This window comes from Amblyomma americanum, chromosome 7, assembly GCF_052857255.1.
Source record: "Amblyomma americanum isolate KBUSLIRL-KWMA chromosome 7, ASM5285725v1, whole genome shotgun sequence".
Classification (NCBI taxonomy): domain Eukaryota; kingdom Metazoa; phylum Arthropoda; class Arachnida; order Ixodida; family Ixodidae; genus Amblyomma; species Amblyomma americanum.
The window spans coordinates 72,713,693-72,725,665 of record NC_135503.1 but is presented as its reverse complement, the minus strand read 5'-3'; positions in this window follow the sequence as shown (position 1 = coordinate 72,725,665).

The window sequence follows — 11,973 nt, the reverse complement described above, 5'->3', positions numbered from 1 at the left end:
GCGATATGAAGTTTTTATTCTCTTGCTTTCAGCAAACACTGCAGGAATTAGATACATCATCATGTCATTATTTACATCTGGTCATGTCTCCACGATTAGGAACTTAGAGTTTCGATGGCCTGTGCTCCTACTTCCGGCCCTTCATCCGAAATTTTCCTTATATCATCGCATCTCTGATTACCCTTCGTCGCTGGAGGAGCAACCTTTCAAGCTGAAGCCATGCCTGTGATGAAGTGTTCAGCACGTGGCGCCATCTGCTTACATCCCCGCATATGTTACGCCCCTTTGACCGCGATGCTTCAACTGAAAGGCACACAGAAGCCAGTGATGCTGGCGTCGTTGCTGTTCTTGCGCAACGCAAACCCGAATTTGTCGAGTATGTTGGTGCATACACCAGGCATGCCCTGATGAATCCGTAGTTGCACGACAAGTTATTGAAACACAGTGGCCATATTTGGGTTATCGAAAAACTTCGACCTTGCGTGTACGGCCTCACCTTCGAGGTTATCCCGTACCAGCATTCGCTCTGTTGGTTGTCTTGCCCAAAAGACCCAAATAGCTGCCTCGCTTGCTTGGGCTTACGTCTTAAAAAGTTCCCTGAGCATTCAATATTCGTATCCACTATCATTCTTGCTAGAAGTGTAACGACGCCGACGCTTGGCCTTGGTCACTTCTGGCCAATGACAGTGCTTCCTCTTCCCTCATCGATTGCGCCCTTTAATCGTTCACCGTTAATGGCCACCGCGCAGTCCAAGGATACTTTTAACACTTCTCTTGAAAGCTTTCTTTCGATTCTTTCGGTCGCGCACGCAGTTCACTTTCAAGCTGCCTACATCGCAATTCGTGATGTGCTCTTGTACCGGCAATTTTATCTCTCTGACGGCCGCCAATAGCTACTTGTGACCTCCTGAACATTTACGGTCGAAAATATGTGCTGCATTTCATAGTGACCCACAAGCCGGTCACGCCGGTATCTTCAAGGCCTACACCCAGCTTCTCGTCCTCTATTACTGGCGAAGGAAAAACGCTCTTTACTCAACCAGGACATGTAGCACGCGTGTTCGGGTACACTCGCTTCTGTTCCTTAACTGTTAGCTTCTCGCCTTAAGCAGTGCATAATAGTTTTATCAAATAGATTAACTAGAAACTTGCCAATTTTCATTGGCTCCTAAAGACATCATCATCATCATCATCAGCCTTACTACACCCACTGCAGGGCAAAGGCCTCTCCCATGTCTCTCCAATTAACCCTATCCTTTGCCAGCTGCATCCACCCTTTGCCTGCAAACTTCTTAATCTCATCCGCCCACCTAACCTTCTGCCGCCCCCTGCTACGCTTACTTTCTCTTGGAATCCACTCCGTTACCCTTAAAGACCAGCGGTTATCTCGCCTTCGCATTACATGCCCTGTCCAAGCCCATTTCTTTCTCTTGATTTCGACTAGGATGTCATTAACCCGTGTTTGTTCCCTCACCCACTCTGCCCGCTTCCGATCTCGTAACGTTACACCTATCATTTTTCTTTCCATGGCTCGCTGCGTTGTCCTTAACTTAAGCTGAACTCTTTTCGTTAGCCTCCACGTTTCTGCCCCGTAGGTGAGTACCGGTAAGATTATGCTGTTGTACACTTTCCTCTTGAGGGAAATTGGTAAACTGCCACTCATGATCTGCGAGAATTTGCCATATGCGCTCCACCCCATTCTTATCCTTCTAGTTATCTCCCTCTCATGATCCAGATCAGGTGTCACTACCTGCCCTAAGTAGACGTATTCCGGCACAATTTCTAGGCTCTCGCTGCCAATTGTGAACTGTTGTTCCCATGCTAGGCTGTTGAACATTACCTTGGTTTTCTGCATGTTAATTTTAAGACCCATCGATCTGCTCTGCCTGTCTAACTCGTTGATCATGATTTGCGGTTCACCTCCTGAGTGACTCAGCAAGGCAATGTCATCAGCAAATCGCAGATTATTTAGGTATTCTCCATTTATTCTTATTCCCAACTGTTCCCAATTCAGGCCTCGAAATACCTCCTGCAAACATGCGGTGAACAGCATTGGCGAGATCGTGTCTCCTTGCCTGACGCCCTTCCTTATCGGAATTTTATTGCTGACTTTATGGAGGACTATAGTAGCTGTGCAGTGGCTATATATATCTTCCAGTATTTTGACATAAGGCTCTTCTACCCCCTGTATACGCAATGCCTGTATGACTGCTGAGGTTTCCACTGAGTGGAATGCTTTCTTGTAATCAATGAAAGCTATATATAGAGGTTGGTTATATTCTGCGCATTTCTCTATCACCTGCTTGATAGTGTGAATATGATCTATTGTGGAATATCCTTTACGAAAGCCTGCCTGATCATTTGGTTGATTAAAGTCTAACGTTGCCCTGACCCTATTAGCGATTACCTTAGTAAATACTTTGTAGGCAACGGATAGTAAGCTGATCGGCCTGTAATTTTTCAAGTCCTTGGCGTCTCCCTTCTTATGAATTAAGATAATGTTTGCATTCTTCCAAGCTTCTGGTACAGTCGAGGTCATAAGGCATTGCGTATACAGGGTGGCTAGTTTTTCTAGCACGATGTCCCCTCCATCCTTCAACAGATCTGCTGTTACCTGGTCCTCCCCAGCTGCTTTTCCCCTTTTCATTGCCTCTTAGGCTTCCTTTACTTAATCTTTCGTTACTGGCGGGATGACGCATTGCTGTGCACTGCTGTCTTTCTCATTAGCGCTCTGATTACAAAAAAAACAAAAAAAAACAAAAAAATTCTAAAGACAACCCATAGGCTAATATGAGGAAAGCTGCTGCGTTGAGGAGAGATGTAACTTTGCGGAAGCTACTACGGTGGGAATTCACTGCAATGAATAAATTTTCCTGATCAGATCATTATAAGATGACCGGTTGCGTACGTCTTCGCATAGTTTTCAGGGTTCGGTGGCCTTGAGGTTTTCGTCCCTCCTGCCGACTTCGGCTGCTCACTCGACCGCGCGTAGCTGGACCTCTGGGTCGAGCTTTTTACCGCAGTCTCCTACTGCTCTCGGGTGTTTAGCTGCCGTTAAAATTTTGCCTTGAGATCTGGGCATTTGTATATTGCGTTAACCTAGTACGTACTACGCTGGGAACTGCTTATAATCGGAAGACATACCGAGTTCGCGAATGTAAGCCACCGCCCTCGGACCCAGGCGCGTATTCAGGGCTGACATCTGGGGAAGTTGCCTTCGTGTACGGACCACAAGCTTCTCACGTCGAGCTTTGCTGCTCACAGTTGAAATTCCAACTTTAGTGAGCGGCAGCTGTTTTCTTCTCCTAGGATCTGGCTTACCATTCACTTGGTCTCTTTATGTTTACTTCGCGAACTGTTAAGGATAGCATAGGGAAAGCACGAAATGGTTCGTTGCGCTCCTCTTGCGCCCTGTCTTCTGTTGTGCTCGCGCTTCCTTCCTGCTGTGGAGTTCGGCGAAGTTGGGCATGGGGAAGATTCCCTGAGGACCACCGCGAGGGTGGGTGAGCCCTCTGGGGGAGACGTGGCTGCAGGAATGCCGGAAGCAGCGACAACAATAGCGTCCCCACGTGTTCGAACAGGAATGCCGGAAGCAGCGACGACAATAGCGTCCCCACGTATTCGTTCAGGAATACTCGAAGCAGCGACGACCATAGCGTCCCCACGTATTCATTCCGGTCCTCAGACGAAGAAGTGCGACATCAGTGTGGTCCCCTTCGGTCACGCTGGGGTTGAACAATTGCCCGAGTGCCGCACCTTCGACAGAGGTTCCGCGTTCCGGTCATCAGTACAAGATCTTTCAACCCCTGCTGGGAGACAGCCTGCATCCCTGTGTCATGCAGGCGCCTTCCGGGTCAACATAGGCGCGGTCTATACGCACGTGCGCGCCCACCTGGAGGCCGCGTTGACGACAACGTGACCGGGTCCTGTTCCCTTTCCCTCGACCGAGCTACGAGGAAACATCAGGACCGCCCTGCCGTGGGTGGTACCATCAGTGCCATCGTGTGATTGGACATCATTCTTGGAACTGTATTCCCCAGCTTGGGATCTGGGGAATACGAAGAGTATTTAAGGAGCTGCTGGTTTGGTACCAGAGGAGAGCCCCCCTTCTTGAGAGATACCAGAGACTCCCGACTGCTAAGAAGCTCTCTTTACTGTGAAGCACTCTCAGTTAGCCGCACTTGTATATTATGTAAATAGTCCTTGCATAAAGTTTTCCAAGTTTTCTTCCTCCGATCGTCCTCGTCTCTTCTCCGGCCCAGTCACGCTACCTGAATCCCAACAACTGGTGGCAGCGGTGCGATGCTGCTACCAGAATTCCAACAGTTCTGAGTTTTTTCGCGCACCTTGATCACATCGGTATGATATGTATCAATGTCTCATTGCCTTGTAACCAACTGGGGCTAATTCTGACGTCCTGCTTTAAATGTTTGAGCCATGAAAGGAGCTGTTAAAAATTTGTGCATTATCATTCTTTAGGTTATCTGGCTTTGTTGTGTGTGCGCAGTGACACCGTCTATATTCTGCTTTTTTAAATACTCTTCCTTTCACTTATTAGAGTATTTTTCGTTTTATATTGCCCTAATTTCTCATATCGATTCATCTGAGCATTCTTTTGGAGGCTGCACTGTACTGATTAGTTCTTTGTTTTTTTCGAAATAGTACCACATTTTTCCGCAACCGCAGAAAATAGCCCAGTATATACGAACAGCATATCGGCAACGAAACTGCGAACCTCCGAGAGGAAAATGTATAAAATATTTGCCCATGATGTCTATTGCAAGCCCGTTGGTTACCGAAAATGATACGACCGCGCTTTATGTGATCATATGGGGCTGGCTTCTTCTCGTGCACTCTAAGCTCTATTTCTACGTTTACTTCTAATGGTTTTGTATGACGGCTTTGCATTAATGCAGTTGCACTTGAATATGCCCCACAACTTCAAAAAAACAAAAAAACACATACACTGTGGTTTATGTGTTCTACCCTTCCAATCCTGTCACTGTGCTGTTGCAAGGCCTGTGCTGCTAGCAGTTCCAATGTTTAAGCGCATCCCTTGCGATAGCTTTTGGTTTGGTACTCTCGCCGTCTGGGTTACAAATATTTTAAAAACGCTATATGTCTAATAACATGCTCGACACATCTTCAGGGAAACATCTCTTCGCAGGGTTGTGAAATGTTCTCCATTTTACCATCAGAAAGCTTTCGACACCAGTTGAAGCAAAATTCAGAGAAACACAGTGGCTTCCGCATATGAACCAGATGCTTTACCACAAGGCCTTTGAAATGGAGAAAAGAGGCGGGATAGATTACTTTGTCTTGAGTTTCTCGCTTTGCCAAGCGCTTGCGTAAGGCATGTGTTCATTTCTTCTGCATGCTGCTCATTCGGCTTCACAGACAAAACACAGACAAAACACAGACAAAAGCTTGCATTGAGTACATACTTTGTGCCGTGAATTATGGAGACGCTGTGGATGCAGCAGAGCAAGCACTGGGTTGCCTCAAGGAGCCCAAAAGCAATGGAGGCATGAGGAGTGGTTTGAAACAAATACTAGTCCTTCGAGCGCACGCTCGAGGCATTGCTGAGAGATGGGGCGGCGTTAAAAATGCATGAAGCCATTTCTCGGGACCGGATGGTGAGAAACCTACATTTTTGCCGACACGAAAAGAGTCTATGAGCTTGGTAATGGCACACGTGTCGCAGAAAACTGCTTACTACAACAAATCTTCTGCAATCGATGTATATATTCAGAAATCCAGTGCACAGTTTATCCTTGCCAAAGAGGCTTGCGCTCTTTCTATATAGGGACAAGACTTCAACTCTATTGGGTTACATCAGGAGAAGATCCACCGCTGAAGTGATAGGGAGAACTGAACAACGTTATTTTGGGTTTTCCTTAACTGCGTTTTGCTAACTTCAAGTTCCTACGATTTCACAAAGATTTTTGTGGGGAGCATGGTTGTTCGGAGGTTTCGTTCCAAGAAGGCTGAGTGATAGAGATCTGAGTAGAATTAGGTGGAACTTCGACACCCATGGTGAGTTTTAACAGAAACCTGTCTTCTTTGAAGAAGACACAGAGAGCCTCTTCTTCACACATCCTGAAGAGGTCTGTGTTTCGAGATGGTATGAGTGACTTCATATGTTCACGTAACGGCCATTTACTCGGTGAATCACAAGGCGCATAAATATTTGGGATCTAGTAGTAGCTCTGTAACCACCAGCCCTGGTCGTCGGCCCTTCTGGTCGCTATCCATCACGACTGGTTGAGACGCGATCCCACAGGCCACCGGTATTTGGCAAGAACAGCTCAGGCGCGGATCTCGCTCTCGCGGCTTTTTCGATGCTGTACGCTTCTTTATTCGCTCGTCTTGGATGCTATTTCATGCAAGCTTAGGCGAAAGTGGTAGTCCGCACATATTCATAATTTGCTTTTTTTTCTAACTTTCACTTTCTGTGCCGTACGAAGGCCCCCGGCGAGAACGAGAATAAGAGTGGTAGACATCGGACTAAGTGGTTGTGCCGCAGATAATGAAAGGTTTGCAGTGCATACCGCATTATTTGTACGGATGTGGTGGCCGTCACTAGGCTGATGAAATGCTGAGTCGCGAACGGCCGCTGTGTGTTGTCGACGCATGTCAGTATAGGCCGGGACGCTTTGCAGCTGTCGCCGTCTCTTTGTGGCGTGCTGCCTCTTTCCCCTTTCCATCCACGCGCTCCACCTCCCATAACCCCTGCAAGCAACGCTAAATCAATGTTGCTCCCATGGATTCTGAGTGTGCGTTCTGATCTACTGGTCCGATGAAATCGATGCTCACTTGCTGAATCCCTGGATTGTCACGGGAGGCTCAGCAGGCGATACCTGCTAGCCCAGAAACCTCATTTCGTTTTCGATTAGCCTCGCAATGGCAACTTTTGCACTTCCTGTCGTTGCCAGCATTTTTTTCAGCGTTCCCAATAGGGAGATTGTTGGTTTTATAGATTGAAAAATATTGTCACTAGGTTACTTGAAAAAGTCTCAAGTAAACTATGGTCGTGTAGTATACCGCATCTCATTTCACCGTTTCAGATGAGATGCAAAAAATACGTACTTAACAAAGAAGCACTCCGGGTGTAACGGTTAAATTTTGATTACAATAACGTCGCCATAAAATACGCGTTTCTGACCTAAACAGTGCAGCCTACTGCAAGAACACAATCGCAAAGCAGCATAAATTTACAAAAGTTTCCAGCATATGGAAACAAAAAAAGGACATATTAGTTCATAAACGAAGTGAAGGATAAAAATTTAAACACTGCTAAGCAATAAATGTCGCTAGTCTGATTTTAAGACGGCAAGCTGTTTCAAGTTATTATCAGGCGAATACTGTACTTGAAAATGCTGTTTATACCGCAGACAAGGTAAAACTCGCGAAAGGTTGCCAGAAAATTCTTGCGTGCGTTTACATCATCTCAAAAGTGACTGTTTTGTGCATAGCAACGAACTCTGCGAGGGAAAGGGGAACAAAAATACAGGAAGGTTAACTAGTGACACCCAGTACATTACCCTTCAAGTATCTGTAAGTTTTAACAATAAAGCTTGCCGCGAAAACAGAGGCAATATGCTATTAATTTCTTTTAATATTGCAAACCAAAAAACTTGACTTATATATAATAGTTTACATTAGTCAGCCCTTTTTTTTTCAAGCGATGTTTTAGGATAGACGGGTTAACATATGTATTTTTTGCCATTTTTATCTCGGTATGTAGCTTGAGATGGATTTAAAGTTACGTGTGCTATTGAAAATGAACAGTAGGACACACTGGAATGAAACGATAGAACGGCTGACGCAAAGAATATTCTAGGTGCCGGACCTCCTTGTTAACCCTAACTTTTTCAGTAGCGCTAGGAAATTTAGACGCACTGTATTTCATTTCATGCCTTTAAACTATTCCTCTTTAGATGTACCCTATTCATCTGAAAACAGACCCTCGTTTCTCTTGTGAAGTTACTCACTATTCATGCTCTCATTAATACCACTATTATTATTTAAACACGAACCTCTCATGTTGCTGCGATTAATTTAGGCTAGATGCCGAGTCTATTTCTCAAGTAGAATTTTCTTAGATTTCGTAAAAAAACGTCCGCCTTAAGGACGCTACGAATATTGCTTGGTGCGGTGGGCATCCATCCATATTGTTTGCCTAGTTGTATACTGAAAAATTAGTGGTAGAGGATGCTACCTTGTGCATGTTGCAGACGTTTACCGTCACGTGTTTTATATTGTAATTTATATATTTTTATTCTGAACTGCTGTTCAAATATTAAGCCCAATAACTACAAAACAGCGGTTTTGCTGCCTTTTCTTCGATGTTTATGATAACAATACGTGTTTTACGTGGAGAGGCGCGTCATAAGGATTGAAGTATATTCGTATTGCTGTATTTTTTCTCTGAAGCAGTTTAAAAGGTTCAGTTACTTTATAATAATGAAAGTTTTGTTGAGAAATATTTGCAATGTTTGCACTGAGTTTAGATTATTATCGATTTCGTTTAAAAATGGTTCTCTTCCTAATCGCGATACCTAACCCGACGGTTATAATGACGGCAAGGCGAGCACAAGGAAGCAATCAAGACCGGGATTTAGGACAAACCTTTCTGTGTAAACAACATCAGAGAAGAGAGATAATTGCATTCGTGCACACAAGGACTCAAGGACCCGCGCAGAGACAATTATCAAACTTCTTCGCATAGAGAGAGCCGAGCGCCAAGCCGATAATTTCTGTGCCTATAAGAGGACAGGTATTGCTTATAGAACATTCAGTTTCATACCGATTGCGAGTTAAAAGAAGGTTTGATGCTTTATTGCCTTGCCATTGCTGCAGCGATGGATGCATGAAAAAATCTAAATGACGCGCTCTGCATTGAAATAACTGAAATTGCTGCAACCGTAAATACATGTCAGCGTATTGTGTTTCTCGGCCACCTATAGCCCCCGAAAAACAGTGCGATATACAAATACCTTTCAGTAACACTGCAAACAAAGTACTATCATCAAACAGAATTATAAATTTGCACACCATTTCCGCAAAAACATATTGACTCCTAACTGAAATTTTTGCACGTCAGTACTCTCCACAACATGAAAGCCTGTTTACAACATATTTAATCACCTCTAAAAAAAAGACATACCGGCACACATCAGTATGTGTATTATTTCGTCTGTCTTCTTCCTGTGTTGTATGTTTTGCGCATCGTCTCATTTTTAAAAACAATGCACCTACTAGGCCCCCATAGTGTGTTTATAGGTTTCACCGCTCTCCCATGTTTTTTACGGGAGCCAGATTGTATAGGCTGTTTCACAAAGTACTCTAATTTATTTATAATGTCTCTTGCATTGTCTGAAAATAAAAATAAATCGGTGCTTTATTCTTTAATTTCTCTAGTTCTGTTTGGTACCTTTCTCCTATATAAACAAAGCTTCTGATAACCTTTTGAATACATATTTTTCAAGTTAATGCTCCAGTGTGGGTTCAAAGTTGGTGCCATCCCAAAATGACTTAGTCTCCCTCAGCCAATTCAGTTTCACCTACAATACATTAAACTTTATAGGATCCTGCTTTCTAGTTATACGCGTGTATGTAGAAATTTTGTAATTAATTTCTATGCCCCAGCTAAGCACAACAAAATTAATGACTGAAGGCCTCGGTTAAGTTCAATATGAATTTCGATCAGGCCTCAAGGGTAAAAATTAAGCAGTGATCGCAAAACAATTTAAATCGCTCTAGGTGGGTGACCCATGGCAGGAATATTATTAATAGATAATTAAAAAATAACTGGCCTCAAATGGAGCCCTGCCGCACTCTAGACAGAACTTGTCATTTTTGGGGAACGCTTTTTCGATTCTAACACTTTGAAAACGGTTTTTGGAGTATGCTTGAGCCCACAAAACAATACTCTACATTGCAAGCTTGACTTAACTTTCCTACATCTGAACAATTAAAGAAAGATGTTATTACACATGTTTTTTTGATTTACATTCTACTAACAACGCCCTGTACTGAACGAAATATCAGACAAAGCACTTCTTTGGCTCGCCAACGGCTTTGATGTTAAGGTCGGTAGTGAGTAGTAGTTATATTTCAGCGAAAAACGACCGTTAAAGTTGTTAATGCAGCTTTGTATTCGGCCTGGAGTAGTCAATTCGCAGCTGTGCGTTGGGAGCTCCACCATAAAGTACACGCAATAATTCGTTTTTGGCAGGTCGGTTGATATTTTGTACTCAATTCAGAATACAGTGCATAAGGACAAAACGAAAAAGGTGGCATATAAAGAACCTGCCGATTCTATCATCTTTATATTTCTTCTTTGACCCAGTTTTCATTTGCGCCGTAGTCAAAATTTACTAGGTGCACTAGTACATGGATCGCAGCCGGCTTGACTGAGATCAGTGCTTCCTAAACTGACTCAATAGGCCCGCTGCGGGCGCTTTTCCCCTCCGATTCTACGCCAAATGTGACTTTTACAGCTCTCTTGTATGCCATGCAGGCTGCAGTGCTCAAGAGAGAATGGAAGGAGTTATTCTAGATTCCAAATCCATTGAACACCAGAACTCTGAATTTTATGGGATACGCCCGTCAAGGCAATTGTCAAAGCGAGAAGTCGGACGGCTACACCGAAAAGTTAGATACTGCAACAGTGACATAACAGAAGCGATTAGAAAATGCAAGTTAGGCGTTTTTCAGAATAAGACAAATGCTTTATCTTGTGGACACATATAGCAACTTTCGCCGTCATAAATACTGCGAATATGGTAGCAAAGTGTACCACTGAGAAGTAGCAATACCGGGGAAGGCGTTTGATGAAATTGGAATAAAATCAGTCCAAGAGTTCCTACAACGAAACGTAATAACCAAAATGAACAAAAAATGATGCCGCGAACCTACAGGCTGTGCAAACACAAAGGACTGGATAGGAAGCGAAGAGTAAGTTTTCAATATCAAAACGTTTTTTTTGTCCCCTACTGAATCAGTTAAGAGAGCGCATGCGTTTGTTATGTTCCACACTTCTTTCCACTTGTTTCGAGTCCTGGAAGGTAAAACTCCTCTTTGCGGCTGCGACCGCCAGCTGACCTTCTTATGCTTCCGACTAGACTCTTAGAAAATTCTGAGGCTCTATGTAGATGTTGATAAAGCCTGGTTCTTCACGATAATCGCACTTCCGAGTTTGAAGCAGTGGTTGCAATAAAATGCACCTCAGGACAGACACCGGCAGATGCGTAGAAATGAGCGCATTATTTCTAAAAAAACATATCCGAGTAAAGAGTGATGGTGATCAAATGTTAACACAGAAAAAAATACCCCATATGTTAGGAACTGCTGGCAATGACTGATCTGTACCAAGGTTTATTGGAACCGAGAGTCGTGCTAGTCAAGCCGAGAAAGGAAAGAGAGAGATGCGTGCGATTACCAAAGTTTAATTTCGGAAAGAAAAACACACAGTTCTTTCGTAGAAAAACCGTGAGAGAGTGAAGACGCACGCCAAATTTGTTTTTTTTTCTTTTTTATCATTTGACTGGCTGAGTATGAGAAAGGTCTTCATGATTCCTGTTCCTGACAGCGTCTTATTAAGTAACGTATGTTCAGAGAAGTTTTGTCAGAATAACAACGCGAAATATTCTTTAAAAAATATGGAGCCTAATGTTTATTCTGAGTGCTTACTGTCTTTTAAAAGCCAAAGCTGTTCTATGGAGGATTTCGTGACGTCACTGGTACCGATATGTACCATTTTTTGCTACAAAACCTGTGGCCGAAATGGTCTAAAGGTTATATCATGAAATTTGTAAAGTCATTCCTATGCAATATTTGTATTTGCATGCACTTGTGACAAGCATAGAGCTTAAGCCTTGTAAAGCGTTCAGCGAGGTATTTCTTTCTCTCAAGTTATCTTGGAGTTGGGCTAGCCTTGCTGAAGAGACACGTTTTATTTTCACATCT